The sequence below is a fragment of the Vulpes lagopus genome, chromosome 1 (assembly GCF_018345385.1).
Source record: "Vulpes lagopus strain Blue_001 chromosome 1, ASM1834538v1, whole genome shotgun sequence".
Classification (NCBI taxonomy): domain Eukaryota; kingdom Metazoa; phylum Chordata; class Mammalia; order Carnivora; family Canidae; genus Vulpes; species Vulpes lagopus.
In genome coordinates, this window is record NC_054824.1 from 91,911,331 (window position 1) to 91,936,232 (window position 24,902).

Sequence of the window (24,902 nt, forward strand, 5' to 3'; positions counted from 1 at the left end):
ATCACCCAAAACAAGAAGCAAAGTAAATGTTCTCCAATGAATGAACAGATAAACAAACCTTGCAATACTTTTCAGCTATGAAAAGAAATGAACTACTGAGACTAATAACGACGTAGTTATATCTCAAATGTTTCATACCACGCTCAAGTGGTCAATCTTAAAAGGTTAAATTTAGGTGACATTCTGGAAAAAGCAAAACTACAGGGACAGTGGAGCAGCAGTTAACAGGCTTATGTGTTGGGCAAGAGTGAGTCCCTCCTGAGCAGTAGGAGGGAATTTGGGGGGAGTTTTGAAATCATTCTATATTCTGTTTTTGTGAAGCTTACAAGAATTTGTATATGTGTTAAAACTCATAGAACTCTGCTCAGAAAAGTGAATTTTACTCTGTGTAAACTAAAAAAAGGCTAGTGTAGAGATTATATGTATTTATTAGGTATATTTAAGAATATATTTATTTAGGTATTTATATATAATTTACTTTTATAGATACTATGGAAATAAATAAAACACTTTAAACAAAACAAACCATGTTTGTAGTCTTGAATACATATATGATTTCTCCATAGTCAATTTTATTAACTACCACTTTCAACTAAGTTTACCAACCTTCATGTTTTTAGCCATAACAAAAAATAGAAGATTAGAAACCAAGATCAGTATAAGTAATTTTTGTTAACATATATTTTATTTTACCTAAATATTAAATATTTAATTAATGTTAAAATTTTAAAATATTTTTAATATTAATATTAAATATTTTACTTAATTTTAAAATAATAAATTAAAATGTATTTAATGTCATTTATAGACACTTGCACATCTCCTTAGTCTGTAGTCATTCTCTATCTAAATGTAAAAAAGAAGGGAAATTCAAAACTACGTTGAATGACCAAAGCATTTTATTTTTCTTGCTGAAATGACCTGAAATTACTCAGGTATGCAATGATTATTTATTACATAACACAATTTAACATTAGTCTAACATTTTAGAACATCTAGAGGTCTAGAGAGAACAATTTAAATCAGAATGATGCTACGATTTGTAGCATTAGAAAAGTTCACAAAACTAATCTCCTAAAAATATCTGTCAATTCAATTTCACTTATCAGAAATATATTTATATTTTTTAAAAATTTTAAGCAATTTCTGGGAAAAAGTTACACCTTCCAAGGCCCATGGAACTAATGGAGGAAATTTTTTTAAATAGAAATCATTACAAATTAAACCCAGATCCTGTACTAATTAAAATATTATGCAAACATTAATTTTTACATGGTCACAAAACTGGGGAGAAGACATGGAGGTGTTTTTAAGCTAAAATTAAATCACTCTAATTATTCCAGGGCTCATCCATTTATCAGACATATTTTAAGACTCTTGAATTAATTCCAAAAGCTCTGTCTAGCTTTTCTTCTTATCTGGACTCTAAGATGATTAACCAAATTCACAGTTAAACCTTTTCTTGGAGTTACTGTTTTAGCTGCGGAAAACATACAAAAGAAGCACACCTAACATCTCTCTTTCTTTTTGAAATTCTTGACTACCTGAAGTAGATACTTCTAAAATGTGTAAATTAGTACACAACAATTTTTTTTTGTGTGTGATCAGTTAATCTCCAAAGTTTCCCAAGAGTAGAGAAAAAGAGAGGGAAAGGAAGGAAGAAGAAAAAAGAAGTAGCTGGTTTCACACAAATATAAAATTATCATGAAAGGTTAATTATGTCCCCTTCTGCAAGGAGGGAATGGGCTTACATTGGGGAAAACTCGTCTTCACCTGTGGGCACTTTTGTGCTTGCACACACATATGGTCAGGCAAGGAAAGAGAGAGAGAGAGACAGAGTCGGAGAGAGATTGAGATAGAGAGACCGAGAAACTCAATCGGTGTAAGTGGTAACTCAGATCCTTGACAATTCCATGAAATGCTTTAAACTTTAAAATGCTGAAACTTTTTAATCCCTGAAGTTCACTGTGTTATCAAAGTGAACTCTCTTTTAGAATGACAAGACAGATCCCATGAAAGTTTCTTACCTTGTCTTTGAATGTACCTCTCAAATGAAAAATCTTATTTTTGTCAACATTTCCCCAAAGTAACCACTAAGTATCAGTGACAGCATTATGTCAGCTACACAGAAAAAGCACATGAAATAAACCTGGAAGCAAGAAGGCATTTGGCTAGATGGGCAAACAATGGAAAAGATCCTATTAGAATTGCTGTGATTACTGGAAATGGTGTTTGTGCAAACCTCCCTTCTCTAGAAACTGACCGAAGGTGATTGGTCACTGGCTGGGGTCCAATGAACCCTATGTCTTGGTGCAGACAGAACCAAATGAAGCAGTTTTCAAGGATATAAAGACAAGACAGATTCTAATAAGATGTTGAAAAGGTAACGCAGGTCAAAGAGCGTCCGAAGAATTTGATCTAGTGAGAACCTCTTGACTTGTACGTCCTTAGAGACCATCAGTGATTATATCTGGAGGACTGCTCAGACCTTCTGATAAATGATTAAATGGTATTTTTCTTTCTTTCTTTCTTTCTTTCTTTCTTTCTTTCTTTCTTTCTTTCTTTTTTTTTTGTAGAAGATAGAATGAATGACAGACTAATGGGTGTCACCTGATAAAGGACATTATGGAATTCATGGTTCTCAGTTTATCTGGGGCTGGGGTTGCTGAAAATTTCTCACTCATAGACTCACATGGAGATGAAAGTATTTACTTAGTAGTAAATAAACTTTTTTACTTAACTAGTCTACTGAATAATTAGAAAAAGGAAAACAATACAGATGAATAAATTGGTTTTTATTAACCATTACAAACGTTAATAAAATTGATAAAGCTCTAACCAAACTTAAAAAGAACAAGACAGAAGACATGAATTGTTACAGAAGTGAAACAAGAGATATCATTATAGACTCCACAGATATTTTCTAATTTTTCTTTCACTAAAAGCAAATTCTGGGACATAATACCATTTATGGAATACTTTAAAAGTGTGATACATATATGAATATACATATATGAATCAGATTTTGTACCAAACTTCAAGGGTTTTTGTTCTAAGGCAGAAACAGTTGTTTAAAATAACAGGAAGGGGGATCCCTGGGTGGCCCTGCCTTTGGCCCAGGGCGCGATCCTGGAGACCCGGGATCGAATCCCACGTCGGGCTCCCTGCATGGAGCCTGCTTCTCCCTCTGCCTGTGTCTCTGCCTCACTCTCTCTCTCTCTCTGTGTGTGTGACTATCATGAAGAAATAAATAAAATCTTTAAAAAAAAAAAAAAATAACAGGAGGGCCTCCTTGTATTGTTCCTGTCTTTAGGAACTGTGTGTCCCAATATTTAAAATTACATTTACAACTAGTTTATGCTAGATGTTTTTAAAAAATCCCATTGTGGAAATGTTTTTTTCATTTTCTACAATATTTTCTTTAGGAATATGGTTGGATTTGATTAAGTGTCTTGCCTGTATCTATTGATATGATCATATGATTTTCTGCTTTAATAAATGTCTTAATATGGAACTGCTCTTCTCTTACTGATATGTAACACATTTGCTTTTATTCTTCTTCATTGCTTTCTGGAATAATTTTATATAACACTGCAGGATTTTGGCATCTGTATTCATAGATGCTATTTCAAGTTTCACTAGGCTAGTTTAAGTACAGCTAGGAATTGGTTATAAGAGCAAACAGGAATTCCTTGATTCAGAAATGTTTGATGAAGAGACCCCTGGGTGGCTCAATTGGTTAAGCATCTGACTCTTGGTTTTGGCTCAGGTAAGGGATCAAGGCCTGTATAGAGCTCTGTGCTCAGTGCAGAGTCTGCTTGAGATTTGTCTCTCCCTCACCCTCTGCCCCTCTCCCTGTTCACTTGCTCCCTCTCTCTCTCTCTCAAAATAAGTAAACAAAATCTTTAGAAGGAAGGAAGGAAGGAAGGAAGGAAGGAAGGAAGGAAGGAAAAGAAAGAAAGAAAAAAAAGAAAGAAAGAAAGGAAGAAAGAGAAAGAAAGAAAAGATAGAAAAATAAAGAAGGTAAGTCTGATGGAGACTTTCTTCAAAATCACCTAGTCCTCTTGCTTTATTGGATGAAAACCTTCATTTTTTTTTCATACTTGTTTGATTCATTTGATGTCTTCACAAAGTATGTACTCAATGTCTCTGTCCAGTGAGGTGCTCTGAGTAGAGGTAATTAGTATGCTCACCACGACTCCTGCCTTCTCCCTCTTTGGGTCCAAGGATCTATTCAAATTTCCTACCTCCTCTTGAATCAATTCAGTGATTTTTGTTTTTCTAGTGTATGATATGTTTAATCTGAATTTTCAAATTTATTGTCATAGAGTATAGAATGTGATCCCCCAAAATATTTGAATTCTTTATTATCATTTCTCGTTATATTTCTTTTTTTTCTTCATTATATTCCTAACAGTTTATGTTTTTATTTTTTCTCTTTTTATTTCTTGATCGGGAAGTGGTATATAAAATGAGATCTTAAAAAGATGCCTTATAATAACCGCTAATGCTAGCATGGTACTCCCAATCTGTTCTGGTTTTCGTACTTTATGTAACCCTCCAAAGCTGTAGGAGGCAGATCTAAACTGAAAGCCTAAACTTTTAGACTTTTAGGTCTCTAAATTTTTTAAAAACCCTGTACCGATTTTCTGTAGGTGACATATTGAAATCTGCCTCTCTGTATCTTGATGTTATTTTTTTTCCTGAAAGAATATTTCTATTTCTTCTTTTTCTTGTTAGTTTTTTTTAGCTTAGATATTTCACTGCCTTCTGTAGGAAACAATTACTAGAGAGAAGAAATGAGGACAATGACACCACAAAAGAAAAGATAGATACTTTTTAAAAAGAAATACCTCTTGCTATCTGTTCTGTTTAGGAGAAAATGTTTATTTGCTAAATGCTAGAGTGAACATTCTAGAAGTTCTTACAAGAAGAAGGCAGGAAAAGTAGATACACTGGAATGGTAAACATTGCAAAATCTGCTTGGGTGGGCAGGAATCAGAAGGCAATATACTTAAACATTTCCCCCAGGAAGAGGTCCTAGAATTTAATTTGTGTAGGTACAAAAAGTAGAACTTAAACTAATGAAAATTTACCAGGAATCAGATACTGAATAAGTATGAGGAACAAGTCTCTAGTAATTCTGTCTATAAATGGGAGAGCCTGCCTCACAGGGTAATGAATTTCCTCCTCAGATCCGGTGACCATATAACATTATGAGAGTGAAAATGGGATACTGATAATTATAGTTGCGTAATTCTTGAAATAAGTATTTATCGAGTGATAAGTTGGTTTTATTGGCAAATTTCTATAATAAAAAGTCTATTAAAAACTATTTAAAATTAAAATTCATAATAAATAAACAAGATACGTCCACATATATTAAGGCAAATGTAAAAAGATTGCATACTAAAATGATGTAAGCCACATTTTTTTTGTCTTGTTTGAATACTTTTTTTTAAAACTTATTTTTGGAAAAAAAAAGAAAAAAATAAACTTATTTTTGGGATACTTAATTTGAATACTTTAATCAGCAATGTATAGGTTAGGACAGCTTTGCCTTTATTTCCCCTGAATATTTCATGTATATCAGCCCCTGTTTCTTGAAGAGTTCATGGGGTGGCACACTGACAGCTTCAGGTATCCTGTGGGCTGGAGTGAAGATCCTGAAAATTACCAAATCAGCTGCACCCCGCTGGCTGGACCGCCACTAAGCCAGCAGGGCAGCAAGAGACAAGATGATGTGTGTGCGCATTCCTTTCATTACCCAGAGTCCTGCATGATCTCCTCGTGGGACTGATGTTTGTTATTCTCCTCCTAGAAAGGTTTGGGCATCTATCAGGTTTAACCATGGGTTAAAGTGGGAAACTGTTCACGCACAGGATCTTAACAGCTCCTAGCTGAGTAAAAGCTGAAGCTGGAAAAGTGAAAGTTCACTAGACCTGTTGTAGCACTTTTATTTATTTTTGTTTTTTAAAGATTTTTGTAAAATTTATTCATGAGAGACATGCACAGAGAGAGAGGCAGAGACACAGGCAGAGAGAGAAGCAGGCTCCATGCAGGGAGCCCGATATGGGACTCGATCCCAGGACCCTGGGATCACGCCCTGGGCTGAAGGCAGACACTCAACCACCGAGCCACTCAGGCGTCCCTGTTGTAGCGTTTTTAATGCAATTACTACTAATTACTAATAGGTAAACCTAGGGCAAATGCAAAATTGAACAGGCCGATGATACAACATGACGTGTGAGGGGACCATCCTTGTCAAACCAGCCATGATGATCTTAGACATGCAAGGTCGTTTTCTCTTTTATTTAGCCTAAATTCTACACAGGCCGAAGGAATTCAAAATAACAATTCGTGGGGGTGTTTTAAGTATGTCTAAAATGTGGTGACTCTAGAGGACTGTTTGTTTGGTGCATTACTCATCTCAAATTTCCCTCCAGCCCTGCTGGAGGCTGGAGATGCTGGAGGCTCCCTCCAAGAAAGGAACAGTAGCTGGTTGCTAGTAGTGGTGGAGCTGAGTATCCTGTGTTTGAATCTGGGCTCACTACCTGGTGGCCTTGAGCAAGTCCCCGTGTCTCACTCTGTGTCTAATTTTCTCCTCTGTAAATTGGAGGTGACAGTAGTGATGATGTCATAAGGTTGCCATGAGGATTAAACGGCCTGCCATTCGTAAAGTAGTATTTGCTGTGTAATTGTTAAATTAAATAAAATGGGCTTCTAGAGCCATGTGGGAGGGCAAAGGAAATGTGCTTTGTTCTACTGTGTTCTGTTCTTCAGACTGACTGTTGAGAGTTCCTCTTCACTCTCTACAATGAAAGAATTACCCTTGATCCTAAAATAAGAATCTTATTGGATACAGGATGGCAGAGGCACAATGACATGGTTGCTGCTACTTTCAAAGGGCTCTTAACGCAAGACTATCTTGCTTGTGATTAGAAACTTAATTAAGGGCTTTTAGGCCCTGGCACTCTGGTTAGAAGATATCCTTAAGATTCTGAAATCTGGAGCTATCCAAAATACTTTCTGCAAAGAGCATCAGCGGCAGACAGTAAGTAGCAGCTTCAGGGAAGAAAATTAGAATGAGCTGAAAAATCTCTTCAGATTCCCATCATAGTTACAAGGGAGAACAAAATGGAAGCGCCATAAACAGGACCATGACTCATCATATGGCCCCTGAAATCATGGTCATGAAAACCAAAATACTGTACATAAGAAATCATGCAGCAGCCTTGATATGATGTAAGATTATATTCTTCTAGTTTTATGTTTAACTGCCTGTCATTCCACGTTTATGCTAACCCCACACCACTGTAGGGCATTCAGTGTTGGGTTTTTTTTTTTTTTTCATTCTGGAATAAAATGTTCTTTAACTGAAAAACTGTTCAGATGAATCACAGCCTCAGAAGTGCATGTGGGCAGTTTATAATAAAATAAAAGCATTACCTTTGCTAAAGCATCAGAATATTTTTTTAAGCAGGATGCACTTTGTATTCAATGATAATTACTATGTTTTTAAAAAACAGCCGTTGAAAAAAAGCTGTACTACTTATTACTGACCCGCTGACTCACCTGAATTTTAGTGCCTCTAGATGATGCCAGAATGACTTCTTTCGAAAGTAACATCCCAGATTTAGCCACAAATTAGGGTAATCTGGCCACGGCGTTCACACTTCCCTGACACCCTGTTTGCTGTCACGGAGTTAGCAGTGTCCGTTCCAATTGTAATTATTCTTCAGACACTGTGATGAAAGAAGTTTGGGATCACGTGTAGACAGGTAGCTCTTGTCACTCTCAAATCAAAGGGTCAAGCTCAAAGCATGTACCCAGGGAGTGGACTTGGCTCCATTAAGACTTGCTGAAAAGCTCTCTGCAGGGCTATGCCATAAAACTGTGAGTTGCTGAGAGATAAAGACCTGATGAGCCACCCTGAAACACAGAAGCACTTCCACACACAGGTCACACACATTTCCACTGGTTCAAATCCTGAGATTCTTCAAAACAGAAGGTCTGAGAGTAAGAGGAAGAACATGATTACAGAAACTCTTCCTCTTTGATTTCAGCGCTTTCTAATATACACAGAAGTTTAGGGAGCAAAGAACAATTTGTTAGGCCAGGAACAAAGTTCTTTGGAGGAGAGGTTTTATTTATAAGGAGAAGGCTCTTGTATTTCAGCAACAGAAGAATTTGGGTCTTTGTAACTTTATTGGTAAGAAGTCAGATTTTTCATAGACATTAATCCTTTATTGTTTCATCAGCGAAGGACCAAGTACTTTATACTTAAAGCTCAGACATGAAGTTGTATTTACTTGATTAATGCTGAGGTTGGCAAATGATGCCCTGTGGACCCCGTATAGCCTTTACCTATTTTTGTAAATATTTGTTAGAACATAGCTACGCTTTTTGTTTGCCTATTGTCTACAGCTGCTTTCACTCATTGATCACGTGTAGAGTATGAAATAATTGCTGTGTCGTCCTTTGCAGGGAGGAGGGGGGTTAGTGACTTCTGGATTAATACATATTTTCATAAAACTTTCTTAAAGACTTCATAGGTTTTCTTTATGGTCACTTGAATAATGGCCCCTGGGGAGGAGAGGAGAGTCATGTAGGTACAGCTGGGCTAAGATCCATTCAATAGTTTTATGATCTGAGCTGCCTTCTTTACCTACCCAAAGTCGCTTCTTCCTTCCTTTGTGTCTCTCTCAAACTCTAGAGATAAGTCTAATTTTGTATTCATTTCTTTACATGTTTGTCTTCCTATTTGCTATTGAGTAACTTGAGAGTAAGCCTCCTGCTTGACTTAATTTTTTTATTCTCGAAACCTAATACAGTAGTTGGCATAATACTAAGAATTTTAAGGAATTAAATTAAATTGGCAGAATTTCCCAGCATCCCCAAACAGAAGCATTTTATGGTGGATGCAAAGAAAAGAAGCTGAGAATGCATTCTCTTTCACAGCAGTTTAAATTATTTTCAAAATAATTTAATGTGAACTCCAACCCTAGGATTATATGGAAGAAGAATGGGAATTGAAAGCTTTTGATGATCTTCATCATTGAGCTCAAAATCAGAAACCAGGAAGTATATTTAATGAAAACAAAGATTTCGTTTTTACTTTTGTAGCTTTTAATTTTTCTTTTACAATATACGCTGTGAACTCCTGGTTGTTGGAATGACCGAAGGAATGGGATTTTATAGTTGATTTAATAATCTGGCTAATTACCATATAGTAATAGACTTCCAATTTTGGGGGGATGATTGAATAAACAGTCATAAAACCATCTGGACAAATTTTAAACTTGCTTTAATGATTCAGAAGGCACTTCAGGATCTTGAAGTAACACAGTTATTATAATGAACATAAATAGTAGGTGGTCAAATACTTATTGATTTTCATTCTGCACTTCAAAGAAGGCAGTCTAAGAAATTGGGCTGAAAATATGCTGACCCTATGGTATATTTTGAAAATTGCTTCAAAAATTCCTGATATCAGCTTGTTTACTTGTCATTTATATTTTTCACATAAAAGTAAATTGCAGTAAAAAAAAATCCTTCAGTTATTTGAGTTTCTTAGCTTTTTGCATTGTAGATAAAGGAAAGTTTTAGTTTTACAGTTTTTAAGTATCTTGAGAGTTGGTAGGCTTCTAAAATACTTTTCCTTTCAATTTTGATGCCAGTAATAAATATTAGTTTATACTACTCTTAACCATCAGAAAGAAATATCCTACTATCAGTCTTCTTCCAAAATTGGTTTTCTGTCTCAATGTCCAAAGCGATGATTGGGATGGACCTGGATCCAGAGAGAGGAGTTTAAATCCTGACTCAGCCACTTATTTGTCCAATGATGGGCGAGTTATCTCTTTCTGTTTCAATGTCCTCATCGGTGGAAAAAGATACTTAAATAACACCATTATGTAAAGATTAATAAGATGATAAGTTTAAACTCTTGAGCTAGCGAGTTTCTGGCACTTAGAGAGCTGAAAATGGCAACTTATTTGTCCTTGGAGTCCAATTTTTAAAAATTATTTACTTTTTAATCTTTAAAACTGACCTGCAATAAAATTTGGCATATGGTTTTGGCATGTAGTTCCATGAGCATTAACATACATGTACATACACAAAACCATCATCACAATTGCGATGCAGAACAGTTCCAACCCCATAACCCCCAAATCCCTCATGCTGTCCCTTTGAAGTCACACTCGCTCCCTGTCCCCAGGACCTGGAACAGCCACGGATCTATTTCCCATCACTATAGTTTTCCTTGTCTAGAAAGTTACAACATGACCTTTTAAGACTGGCTTCATCATCTAGCATGATGTATTTGGGATTCATCCAGGTTTTTGTATGTGGCAATAGTTTGTTCCTTTTGCTGTCGAATAGTACTCCATTGTACGGATGTCTCACAGCATGTTTATGTAATCACTCATTGAAGGACATTTGGGTTCGTTCCAGTGTGGGGCAATTTTTTTAAAAAAATTTAATTTTTAATTCTTTTTATTTTTAGAGGCAGGGGAGGGTCAGAGAGAGAATCTTCAGTAGGCTCCACGCCCAGCACAGAGCCCAATGCAGGGCTCTGTCTCAACCCTGAGATCATGACTTGAGCCAAAATCAAGAGTCAGACCCTTAACTGACTGAGCCGTCCAGGCACCCCAGTCTTGGGCAATTCTGAATAGAGCTTCTGGATGAACATTTGTTATGTGAATGTATGTTTTCATTTCTCTAAAGTAAATGTTCATGAGTGGGATTTTTAGGGTCATATGGAAAGATGTATTTAACTTTGTAAGAAACTGTCAGACTATTTTACAGAGTGGCCAAACCATTTTTCATTCCAGGAATGGATGAGAGTTCTAGTTGCTCTACATCTTCACCAACGCTGGGTATTATTATTTTTTTATTATTATTTTTTTTACAATAGCCTTTCTGGTAGGTATGAAGTGGTATCGCATTGCAGTTTTAATAATAATCTGAGGATATTTTTGTATGTTTATTTGAAAACCAAGTCTTTGGTGCGGTGTCTGTACTAATATTTTGTCCATTTTTACATTGTGTTGCTTTCTTATTGGTGGCTTTTTGAGACTTCTTTGAATGTTTTTTGCATCTTTTGGACACAAATTCTTCTTCAGAAACGTGACTTCTAAATATTTTCTCCCAGGTAGTGACTGGTCTTTTCATTTCTTAAAAGTACGTCACAAAACAAAGGTTTTTAAGTTTGATGAAGTGCAATTTATCAATTTTTTTTCTTTTATGAATTGCATCTCTGGTATTATGTCTAAGAACTTTGCCTAACCTCAGGTCATAAAAATTTTCTCCAGCGTTTTCTTCAAAGACTGTAGTTTTATGTTTTACATTTAGATCTGGAATTTATTTTGAGTTCATCTTACTATAAGATGTAAGGGTTTAAGAGTGCCTGGGTGGCTCAGTCAGTTAAGCATGTCTTTGGCTCAGGTCATGATCTTAGGGTCATGGGATTGAGCCCCACATTGGGCTCCCTGCTCAGCAGGGAATCTGCTTCTCCCTCCTCTTCCACCCCTCCCCCTGCTCACGCTCTCACATGTGTATGCTGTCTATCTCAAACAAACAAACGAACAAACAAAAAAATATTTTTAAAAAGAAGATGTAAGGGTTTGTCTTTGGTAAAAAATCAACTGGCCATATTTGTGTTGGTCTGTCTCTGTATTCCATTGATATTTGTGTATATCTCTTTACCAATAACACACTTCCTTGATTATTACAGTTTATGGTAATTCTTAAATTACCTCCAAATTTATTCTACTCTCAAAATTGGGCTACTCTTGTTCCTTTGCTTTTCCATATGAATCTTAGAATCAGATTGTATATACTCATAAAATTTTTTGTTGGATTTTCATTGGAATGACATTAAATCTATAGGTCAATTTTAGGTGGGGAGAACTGACACCTTTATTATGTTAAATCTTTAATCCACAAACACAATGTTTCTCTCCATTTATTTGGGTCTGCATTGACTCCTTTCATTAATGTTGTGTGATTTTTCAGCATCCAGGTCTTGCAAATACTATGTTAGATTTATGCCTAAACATTTCATTATTTGAGAGCTGTTATGTTTTAAAAAATTATTTTCAGTTTTCAGTTGTTCACTGTTAGCATATAGAAATAAGATTTTTGCGATTATAAATCCTGATACCTTCCACAACTCATTTATTAGTTCTTGGATTTTTTGTTTTGTTTTGTTTTGTTTTGTTTTACTGTTGTAGATTACTTTGTATTTTCTACATAGACATTTTGTCTGTTGCAAATAAGGACAATTTTATTTTTCCTTTTCCAATCTTTTTGATGTTGAATAGGAGTGGTAAAAGTGTCTATTTTTGTTTTGTTTCTCATTTAGGGTGGAAAGCATTCAGCTTTTCATAAAGAAGTATGATGTTAGTGAGAGGTTTTATTTTTTTATTTTGGTAGATGATCTTTAACAAGTTCGGGGAATTACTTTCTATTCCTAGTTTGCTGAGTCCCCCCGCCCCCCGTTTTTTTAATCATGAAGAAACGTTAAATTTTCTCAAAGTATCTTTTAGTTATCTCTTGATTTCTCTTCTTTAGATGGTTGAGATGGTAGATATATTGATTGGCCATGATGTCCAGTGGTCATTATTCCTTATATATATTCCTGCGTACTATTTGATGGTACTTTGTAGAGGATTTTTGTGTCAATATTCAAGAGTGATACAGGTCTGCAATTTTCTTTTATTTTCTTGTCCTCTTTGTCTGAGATTTGATATCACAGGAATGCTGGCTACACAAACAGATTTGATAAGTCTTCCCTGCTCTCCTATTTTTAGGGAGAGACTATAGAACTGGTATTATTCTTTAAACACGCCAGTAAACCATCTGAGTCAGTGGATTTTTTTGGAAAGGTTTTTCAATAAAAAAAAATCAGTTTCTTTAATAGTTATAATTCTACTTAGAGTATCTATTTCATTTTGGGTGAGTATTGGTAGTTTGTGGGTTTTGAGGTACTGGTCCATTTCATATAAGTTATTGGATTCATGTGCTATTAATTATTCATAGCATGCCCTTATTTTCCTTTTAATATCTGTGGAGTCTATAATGATATCTCTTGTTTCACTTCTGTAACAATTCATGTCTTCTGTCTTGTTCTTTTTAAGTTTGGTTAGAGCTTTATCAATTTTATTAACGTTTGTAATGGTTAATAAAAACCAATTTATTCATCTGTATTGTTTTCCTTTTTCTAATTTTTACTCTTAATTTTGTTATTTCCCTCTTATGCTTTAAAAAACATTTTATTTTTTTTAGTTTCTTAATGGAAAATTTAGATTAGTGATTTGAGATCTTTCCTTTTTCCTAACCTAGGCATTTATTGCTAAAATTTCTCTCAATAGATGGCTTTAGGCTCGTCCCCCGACTTTTAATATTTTGGATTTTAATTTTTTTCAGTACAATATATTTTTAACTACCTTGAGGTTTCCTTTTCTTTTCTTTTTTCCCTATGGATGATTTATTAGTATGTTATTTAATTTCCAAGTGTTTGGAAATTTTCTTACTACTTTTCTGTTATGAATTCCTAGTTTAGTTGTATTATGGAGATCATATTTTGTATGAATTCAATTCTTAAAAATTTGTTTTGTTTTGTAATCCAGGATCTAGTCTACATTATGATTGTTCCATGTGCATTTGAAAAGAACATATGCTATGCTATTATTGGGTGTTGTATAAATGTGAATTAAGTCCACTTTGTTGATGGTGCTGTTCAGTTTTTCTATATCATTCCTGAATTTTGTTGGCTTATTTATCTATTCTACTGAGAGAATTTGAGATTGTCCAGTAGAATTATGGGTTTATTTCCTTTTCAATTATGTCAATTTTGCTTTTTTTTTTTGAAGCTTTGTTGTTCATTTAGGATTGTTTTGTTTTCTTTCTTTGTGGATTGACACTTTTAACAGTATGTATATTCCTGTTTATCACCTTAGTTTTCTCTTGATTAGTGTTTGCATGTTATACTTTTTTCCATCATTTTATTTTAAAAAATTATTTATTTATTTATTTGAGACAGAGAGATAGTGAGAGACAGAGAGAGAGCGAGCATGAGCAAGGGGGAGAGGGAGAAGTAGACTCACCACTGAGCAGGGAGCCTGATGTGGGGCTTCAACCCAGGATATTGAAATCATGACCGGACCTTGAAGGCAGATGCTTAACCTACTGAGCCACCCAGGTGCCCCTCCATCATTCTATCTTTAGCTTACCAGCTTTCCTGTTAAATCCTTTCTGACAATCAATCTTTTAAATTATGTTTAGACTATTTACATTTAATGTAATCATTACTATATTTCGATTGAAATCTATCATTTTATTATTTTCTGTTTTTCCTCTCCTTTTTTTGCTTTTCTGTTTCCCCTTTTTTTGCGATCTTTTGGATTATATGAGCTATTAATATTTCATTTTCATTTTTCTATTGTTTTTGACTCTCTCTCTCTCCACAGTGTATTGATGCTCAAGAGTTATACATATCTAACTTTTTCATAGTTTATTTGAAATCAATATTTTACCTCTCCAGTTAGAATGTAGAAAGCTTATAAATATAAAGATTCTTTTATTCTCTCCCTTTTTTTTATTCTCTCCCTTTTATATTGTAGTTGTCATGTAGCATCAATGCACATTGAAAAATGATCAGACGATGTAATAAATTTTGTTTTAATCTATCGGTGTATTGTATTTTATTTATTTTTAAATACTTAATTTATTTTTGAGAGACAGAGAAAGAGAGGCAGAGACATAGGCAGAGAGAGAAGCAGGCTCCTTCAGGGGAGCCTGATAGGGGCCCAAGCCCAGGACCCCAGGATCACGATGCCAGCCAAAAGCAGATGCTCAACCACTGAGCCACCCGGATGTCCCTATCAATGTATTTTAAAGAACTCAGGAGAAGTAGTATTTACCCAAGTCTTTACCATTTCTGTGGTTTTCCCTTTACTCTTGATATTATAAGTTTTATTTTGATATCATTTCCCTTTGATCTGAAAAACTTCCTTTAACAATGGTTCTAAGGCAAGTTCTCTGACAATAAACTTCTTTCATTTTCATTGACAAAGTACTTAGTTTATCTTTACTCCTGAAGAAAATTTTGCACTTGAAAAAATTGAACCAATTCCTCTGGCCTCCAGGATGTCATCTAAAAAACAACATTTGAATTGTTTCTCCTCTATAGTTAATGCCTTGCTCTTTCTTTCTACTTTGCTATTTTTTTCTTTGTCTTTAATTTTCAGGAGGTTGATTATAATATGTCTTGGTATGAACTTTCTTGTGTTTATCCTATGTGGAGTTTACTGAACTTTTAAAATCTGTACATTTCTGATTTTCACAAAAAGTAGGACATTTCAGTTATTATTTCTTCAGATTTTTTTCTGAGCCCCCCCCCTTTTTTTTCTTTCCTTCTGGAACTCCAATTACACAAATATTAGACCTTTTGGTATTGTCCCACACATCCATTTTCCTGTCATCTCTATTCTGTTCTTGAGCCAATCCAGGTAGTTTTAATTAGGCATGTAAAGTTCTTGAACTTTACTTTTACTTATGCTGTTTGAAAAGGTTCATGGAAAATCCCTAGTATATTGCTGAGTCTTATATTTGCTCCATATTTTGTATTTTTAAGGAAGTATTAAGAGTTGCATTAATACAAGCCACCAGTCAGGTAAATCAATGAGAAATAGGAGATATTGTAAGTTTGTTTCACGTAAAGTATGTGTATATTTGTGGTTTTTAAATATGTCCACAAACTTTTTAACACTCTTTCCATAAAAAGGTTCACTTTAACTACACCCCCTTGAATAGTGTTCAGTGTCATTTTAGTGACCTGCAGCTAACAAACAGGTCATATATAAAAGGCAATACAGCTTCCATAAGGCTCTCTTTTTTAAAAAAACTCACATTTGGAAATCTGCTACCATATTGTGAGGTCACTTACAGAGAACATTTGTAGGTGTTTTAACTGATACTCACAGCCAAGGGTCCAGTATATCTCCAGAATGTTGATGTCAAAAGATATCTGAATGAGCAAGACTTCAGATGATTTTAGTTTCCAGCCTTCAAACTGCTGCAGTCAAAGCTGAGTGGAGCATAGATAAACTGTCCCGAGTCCTTCCTGAATTGTTGATATTTAAGCAAAATTAGCGTGCATATTTTGGGTTTTTTATTATCTAGCAATAGACAAGTGGAATAGATTTTGGTATTGGGTACCTGGAAGTGCTGCTGGAGATGTTGCTATTATAAAAAAATAAACCCTAAAACATACAGGAATTGCTTTGGAATCTCAGGTAGAGAGTTAATGAAAGCTGAACACCTTGAAAAGACTTTTATTTTTTATTTTCTTTAAAGATTTTTATTTATTTATTTATTCATAAGAGACACACAGAGAGAGGCAGAGACATAGGCAGAGGGAGAAGCAGGTTCCCCGTGGGAAGCCCAGTGCAGGACTCAATCCTGGTTCTTGATCTTGGGACTCAATCCTGGGACTCAATCATAGGACCCTAGGATCATGCCCTGAGCCAAAGGCAGGTGCTCAACCACTGAGCCACCCAGGTGTCCCTTGAAAAGACTTTTAATAGAAAACAACCTTTTTTCAAGACTTCTAAGGCAGTTAACAGAATCCATCCACCAGTGCTTTCCATTCTTTTAATTACATTTGTCCCCATACCATTCAAGTATTAGAGATATTTCATATGCTAATGTTTTGCCCTTTACCTGCACTTCCTTGCAACATACCATATATGAGAGTCTTAGTCACTGTGATGCCACAGCACAGTAGGAGGTAACCTCCCTCCCACACTTACCTCATGCAATGGTTGCTATCTGACTATTGGGTGATTCAGGTCAAAATCCTATCCTGAGGGGCTGTTTTCTGGAGCCACCTCCCATTCCAACTCTTAAATTGGTTTTCATCAATGCAGAGCCTGAGACAATGACTCAGTGCATGTAGTTTATTTGGAAGATAGACCCAGGAAACTGAAGTGAGAGAGGGGGAGAATGAGACAGGAGAAAGAAAAGCCAACAAAGGGCATATTAGTGAGCAGGTTGTTGCTGGGAAGTGCTGGGACTTGATCCTTGTGAGTGTTGAAGAACTTTGTAGACTTGTGAGTGTTGAAGAACTTTGTAGACTATGCCTCAGAATTATCTCGCTAATGAACTAACGTCCAGCCTGCTTACATAATGACTCTTATTCAACATTGTTTGAGGGCTGTTCCCATGGTTATTAACACTTCTGCACTTTTGTATCTACTGAGCATCTATGTGACCTTCCAAGACTTCAGAAAAATTCCTGAGGCAGAAAAACAAAGAGATGTCATACTTGAGGAGAGATGCTGACAATATGCATGGAATTGTTTATGTCAGCTACACTGAAATCAGATGGGATATGCCTTTGAAGACAAGAAGCATCTACTACACCTAAATATAATTGAAGGGTATATGCTAAATTTCAAGTAGAGGTTAGGACAGAATTTATTTTGCATCCAAGCCAACAGACCTTTTGACAGCCCATGGGCCACATGTTCAAAACTTCTGGTCTAGAATCTCAGTGATTCTATGTCCTCTTTCCAGGCTCACAGGAAGCCTCACTTTTTAGCTCCTCCTGCAATTAATTTGGTTATAGACTGAGCCCTAGAGAAAGATTAGGGGGCAGAAGTGAAGTATGCCACTTCCAGCTCTCTTTCTCAAAATTATTCCACTCTTTGCTTGTTAGTCAAGAGACAGTTCAGTGGGAAGATGATGGAATCATACAATAGGAAGAATCTAAATTCTTGAGTCATCATTTGGAAGAGAGCAGCCCAGGCTAGTCACCCATCTCCCATCAGACAGTGACTTGAGTGGGAGATAAACTCTGTGTGTGTGTGTGTGTGTGTGTGTGTGTGTGTGTGTGTGTGAGTCCAGGGATATTTTGGGTTGCTCATTTTAGTAGTTGGTGTTCATTACTTTTGCTAATACAAAGTGGTATCTTACATGATTCTCACTACTTGTTGGCTATTGAAGAAAGTATTAGTTACCACATCATTATCTTATGTGCACATGTATGATGATAATTGACAAAATCATGTTTATGGTTTCAGCTCAAAGCAATAGTATTATTATTTTTAGATAACTTTCCTCCTAATTAAGGAGAATTGCCATTGCTATCTTGCACTTGCTGAATACAATCTGAGAAGGAAATCTTCTTTCACAATTTCAAGATAATAAACATGAGAGAAAGAATCAGCATGAAATACTGTTTTCCCTTTATCATGAGTGGCTAAGAAAATATACTGGTTATAATAAATATGAATCAATGAAAGACAAGCAGATAATCACTTGAATTTTAGATGAATAAAGAAGAAGATTCCCTGGTGTTTAATAATATGTCTTATCATTTTTAGACAAGCATAAGGATAATATGCATCTATTTGGTGTTAGATGGATTGTGACAGAGAAGTAAGAGTACTCCCTCTTGTGGTTCTTGAGAAAAATAATTCCTGCTATGAGAAAACAAATTCTGAATTCAAAGATAATTTCAATGAATCGTTAGAACTTATCTTTTTCTTCCTGACCTGGTTCTATGAAGCTGAGCAACCATTTAGACTATGTTGATGTGGATCTTCTTGAGAGTGTTTGTGACCTTGTATTAAACTAACCTCAGGAGGAGCTGAGGATGTTCCACTTAAACTGGAAGAATTTTGTCCCTGAAGAGTAAAAAAAAAAAAAAAAAAAAAGTAATTGTCCCTAAATTTCTTCTTTCTTTAACTTGCAATGGTTCTCCAATGTGGCCTTGTAATTACTCTGGAGAGAGCTTACATTTAAGAGGAGTGAATTTAGTTTTGGGACACTATCTCCTCTAAAACCCATCTTTCGTTATTTTGTGGGTGAGTGTAAATCTATTCCTCAGGTATATGATTTTTTTCCCCCCTGTCTGTTTGGAATTTTATTTAGCATTTTTGCTTTTCTCGTAGGACAGTTGGCTATAAAATGTTGGAAATAGGAAATTTATTCATTTCTTAAGAAGTAAAATAGGGGGATCCCTGGGTGGCGCAGCGGTTTGGCGCCTGCCTTTGGCCCAGGGCACGATCCTGGAGACTCGGGATCGAATCCCACGTCAGGCTCCCGGTGCATGGAGCCTGCTTCTCCCTCTGGCTGTGTCTCTGCCTCTCTCTCTCTCTCACTGTGTGCCTATCATAAATAAATAAAATTAAATTAAAAAAAAAAAGAAGTAAAATAGGGATAGCATTGCAATTGGTAGACCAAAAAAACACATCCAACGTCAACAGTGGTTTGATATGAAATTATCATTTGTTTTCTCATAATTGATGCCTCTTACTTTTTGCTGCAAATGTTTCATTATTAAAAACATGATATCTCTCAGGTCGGAGGAGGGTTGACATGTGTGTAGGAAATCAATATCTATTTGTCTCTCCATCTTGTTCTCTGTCTGCTCTCTGGTTAGGTTGTAGGTATTTTTCTGGTTTGCCCGGAAAAGTCCTGATTCACACTGCTGTCCCTGTGTCCCATTTGGCTTAGATGTTGTTCTCTTTTCATTTTTTTTCAGTGAAAATCTTATCAATTTGAATGTTATCAGTCATAAAATACAACTTTAAGAACATTTTTTTCAACTTTAAGAACATTAAAGGCAATTTTATTTTATTTTATTTTTTTTTAAATATTTTTTTAATTTTTTTTTTATTTATTTATGATAGTCACAGAGAGAGAGAGAGAGAGGCAGAGACATAGGCAGAGGGAGAAGCAGGCTCCATGCACCGGGAGCCTGACGTGGGATTCGATCCTGGGTCTCCAGGATCACGCCCTGGGCCAAAGGCAGGCGCCAAACCGCTGCGCCACCCAGGGATCCCTTAAAGGCAATTTTAAATTAAAAAATAAGGATTACTTTAATAAATGCATTATTTGTTAAAGTACCTGTAATATGATATTATAATGCAAAGAAAGTGATTAAAGCACATGAATTGTGATGGGAAAAGAAACTGCCTTAGACTGGATGAGCTACAGCACGTCTACTCATGTCCTATTGGAGAGAAGGTCACATGAGCCACCAAGGTGCATGGCTGCTGGGAAATGTAGTTTCACTGTCAGATATAGGAAATGGGGTTTCCTTTTCCCCATTTAGTCAGTGTCTGTCACACTATGTTAGAACAAATGAATGAAGAGAAGACATGTAAGTTATATGCAGTACAAACAAAGGAAGGTGTTATTTACACCTTACAGATAAAGAAACGAGGCTCAGAGGAACCAAGGAAATTATTTATGGCTACACAGTCAAAGAGGGGCAGAGTTAAGCATCACATCTGAGTCTGTTTGACTTCCAGTTCTGACATGTAGTATTATATCCCAAAGCTTTCTTTGTAGTTCCCAGAAATCACACTTTTTACAGCACCATTTGTATCTTTATGGTTAATAGAAGCTAAGATTTAAGTGATTTACTGCAAATGTTATTATTTCTAATTTTACCTGAATTATATTACTTGCATACATTTTTCAGAAGCCATGAATAAATATAAATAACAAAATGATTTAGGGGTGCCTGGGTGACTCATTCAGTTAAGACTCTGACTCGATTTCAACTCAGGTCATGATCTCAGGGTCTTGAGCTTGAGCCCTGCATCAGGCTCCGCATTGGAGCACGGAGCCTGCTTAAGTCTCTGTCTCCCTCCCCCTGCTACTCCTCCCTACTACCCCTTCCAATAAAAAAATGCTTTATATATACTTGTCTATCAACAATTTAGATTTGATTTAAACTTCCTAGTGAAAGTCCCTTTAATACCTTAATTATACCGACAGAAAATAGCCTCTCCTTTTCTCTATATATTTATCTATTTTATTTTTTTCCTGACTTGAGACTATGGAGTTAGAAACAAAATCTCACAGGAGATTTTTAACATTTTTTCTGGGTTCAGGATGAACACATAACCTAGTTCTTGCTCAGAGCTTTTCATTAATTTTGGGGGTGAGTATAATACAAACCTGGAAGGTGTCTCTTTATATGCATCATTCTCTCCTATGTAAATAATCTTGAGACTCATAAAAGCAAAATAAAATTCTGCAATTAAATTCCCTATTGCTTTTGTTGGTTCATTTTATCAGCTGTCTGTTAACTGGTTGGTTTAATAGAACAGCTCCCTGAAAACATATAACACGTTGAACAATCCACTTTGCTGTTTTTCCATATTTGTTCAGAAGTCAGGGTGTAACAATTTTTCTTTTTGTAAACTGATGCTGAATGTAATTATGTGGATCTTAGACTTCAAAAAATACAATAAGACACATATCATACAGCTTGAGCTGTAGTGGTCCTTCCTACATTTAGAGTTAGTTTCTGCCAAGGAAGATCTTAGCTGACACCTGTTAACAAGAAAAAAAAATTAAAGATTGTTTATGGCCTTCAACTGCTCCCCTTACATTTCTGTCTGTCTCCGTTACAATTCGATCAGAGTCCACATTTGAGCTGTCCGTTTAGAGCAAACTGGCTGGAAAAATGTGAAGAGAGAGGACACAACTATTCCTTCCCATAACGCTTTTATCTTATTTTTTTTTTAAGATTTTATTTATTTATTTCAGAGAGAGAGCACACAAACAGGGGGAGGAGCAGAGGGAGGAGAAGCAGACTCCCTACAGAGCAGGGCTCTGACAGGGCTTGATCCGAGGACTCTGGGATCATGACCTGAGCTGAAGGCAGATGCTTAACCCATTGAACCACCCAGGCGCCCCAAACTCTATCTGGCTTCGATTTTGCTATTCTCTACCCTATACTCAGAAAACAAAGCCTCACTTTTTTACTTGATTCTGGGCCTGCAGACTTTCTTGCAAAAACAACCTTATTTCTCTACCTACCTTTGTGGAAATGTGTTTGGTTAATTGTTCCTTTGCCCTCACCCTTTCCAAGCACAAAAACCCTGAGGCTTGTCCTTCTAGGAGGCACATGAACTAGGGAAACATAAATCTCTGTTTATCTCCAACTACAAGTCAGACATTTAACTATTCAGCAAGAAACATACTCTGTGTTTCACGGAGAGCAGCCACTCCGTGCTCAGTGTTCTGACGACAGGAAGCTCAGAGATCTCATATCAATGGTGTGTAAATGTAGCCGAAGAATGGACTGTGTAGACTCAACTGGAATTCAGACATGTCTGGGCAAGCCTGGCATACTGTAAGGCCATCTTTCCAAAAGATTTGTTTTTCTGATGGGCAAAGATTTCTGAGAAAATATTTGTCTTACAAGAGTATGAGTCTCAAAACTCAAATACATAGATGCACAAACTGCCTTTTTTTTTTTTTTCCTGGAGCTCTCTAAAGCAGATGAAGCAGTGAGAGTTCTTCCCTGCGAGGTAACTGTGGTTGATGGGATTCTAAAGATGCTTTCCCTTCACCCTCACTAAGATTTTTATCTCATGGTTACTCATTCAAACAGTAATCTAGGTACATCTTTGAAGAGATTTTGCAGATTGAAGTCCCAAGTTAGATGCCTTTAAAGAATGGAGATTATCCAGGTAGGTCTGATCCTATCAGATGAGCCCTTGTAAGGCAGAGAGTGTTCTGTAGGTCGGAGCAGAAAAAGAAGTTGGAAATTCAAAGCACAAGGTGGGATTTGTTGCCGGATTGACCATGAAGGGGGCCTTGTGCCAAGGAAGGCAGGTGGCCTTAAGTAGTTTAAGAGTGGCCTCTTTTTGATAGCTAGCAAAGAAACATGGGCCTCGTTCCATATGTGGTTAAACACCTGAAGGAGTTTGGAAGCAGATTCTTTCCTCCAGCCTCCAGCTAGAAGCCCAGCCAGAGACACCTTGAGTTCAGCTTCGTAAGACTCTACGCAGAGAACCCAGTTAAGCCATGACGGACCCCTGACCTAGAGAAGCGTGGGATAATTCCTTTGTGTTGGGTCACTATGTTTCTGGTAATGTACTAGGCAGCGATAGAAGACTAATGCATGACTGAGTATGAAGAAACTTAGTACTCCTGTGGGACCCAGGCCTCAGCTGGTGGTGGACAGTGGAATGCCAATGGGTAAATGGGGAAGCATGGCAAGAAGAGACTTGGTGAGGGCTTATAAAACATCCCCCTGGGAACTCCCGGAAATTCTCCTGGGTGGAAGAAACAAGTGAAATTTGAATTGCTACAGTTAATTGAGGGGTAGAGTCTGGGAAATTAATTGCACACATTTTCATAAAGTCCAGGTTAGTTCAGTCTCCTGTCATACACTTCACTTAACAAAAGGGACATGGTTTTTGTTGTTGTTTTGTTTTTATTTGTTTGTTTCTGATTTACTTCTCCCCACTCCTGAATTCCTTTGCCTTTTTCTTGGGCCCTGATATCTCTTGGTAGCTTCCCAGAAACCTGTTTAGTAAGTATATCCTTGAATAATGAAAACAGTGGAAATAAGTATATATTTTTATTTATTATTAAGTCTTAGCCACTGAGGTAAAATAGATAGTTCATCTTTTTCAGCATACTTAGATGCCTTTATCACAACCTTCCTATTGAAAAAGTTAGTGAGCAAGCATTTTGTATTGGGTTCCTTTAAGTTTTTATTTTATTTTTTTATTTATTTTTTATTTTTTATTTTTTTAAGTTTTTATTTTAATTCCAGTTAGTTAACATACAAGGTTATATTAGTATCAGGTGTACAATATAGGTTGGTTGGTTTGTTTTTGTTTTTAAGATTTTATTTATCATGAGAGATTTTATTTATTATTCATGAGAGACAGAGACAGAGAGAGAGGCAGAGACACAGGCAGAGGATGAAGCAGGCTCCCTGCAGGAAGCCAGATGTGGGATTCGATCCCCGGACTCTGGGATCACACCCTGAGCCAAAGGCAGACACTCAACCGCTGCACCACCCAGGCAACTCTCTCTCTCTTTTTTTTTTAAAGATTTTATTTACGTAATTATTCGAGAGAGACACAGAGAAAGGCAGAGAGACACAGGCAGAAGGAGAAGCAGGCTCTCCGCAGGGAGCTCAATGCAGGACTTGATCCCAGGACTCCAGGATCATGCCCTGAGCCGAAGGCAGATGCTCGACCACTGAGCCACCCAGGCGTCCCCCCATCACCTATCTCACCCATCCCTCCACCCCCTCCCCTCTGGTAACTACCAATTTGTTCTCTATAGTTAAGAGTCCGGTTTCTTGGTCTGCCTCACCCTTTCTCTTTTTACCCCTTGCTCATTTGTTTTGTTTCTTAAATTCCCCATATGAGTGAAATGATATTGTATTTGTCTTTCTCTGACTGACTTATTTCACTTAGCATTATACTCTCTAGCTCCAGCCACATCATTGCAAATGGCAAGATTTCATTCTTTTTAGTGGCTGAGTAATATTCCATTGTATATGTACACCACATCTTCTTTACCCATTCATTGGTTGATGGGCGTTTGGGCTGTTTCCATAGTTTGGCTATGGCAAGTAATGCTACTCTAAACATTGGGGTGCCTGTATCGCTTTGAATTAGTATTTTTGTATTATTTGGGTAGATAATCCAGGAGTGCAATTGCTGGAGTGTAGGATAGTTCTATTTTTCACTTTTTTGAGGAATCTCTAGATGGCTTTCCAGAGTGGCTGCACCAGTTTGCATTCCTACCAACAGTGTAAGAGGGTTCCCCTTTCTCCACATCCTCACTAACATTGTTTCTTGTGTTGTTAATTTCTGACAGGTGTGAGGTGATACTTCACTATAGTTTTGATTTGCATTTCCCTGATGATGAGTGATGTTGAACATGTTTTCGTGTGTCGTGTTGGCCATCTGTACGTCTTCTTTGAAAAAATATCTATCCATGTCTTCTGCCCATATGTTAATGGGATTATTTGGTTTTTGGGTGGTGAGTTTTAGAAGTTCTTTATATATTTTGGATACTAACCCTTTATCAGATAAGTCATTTGCAAATATCTTCTC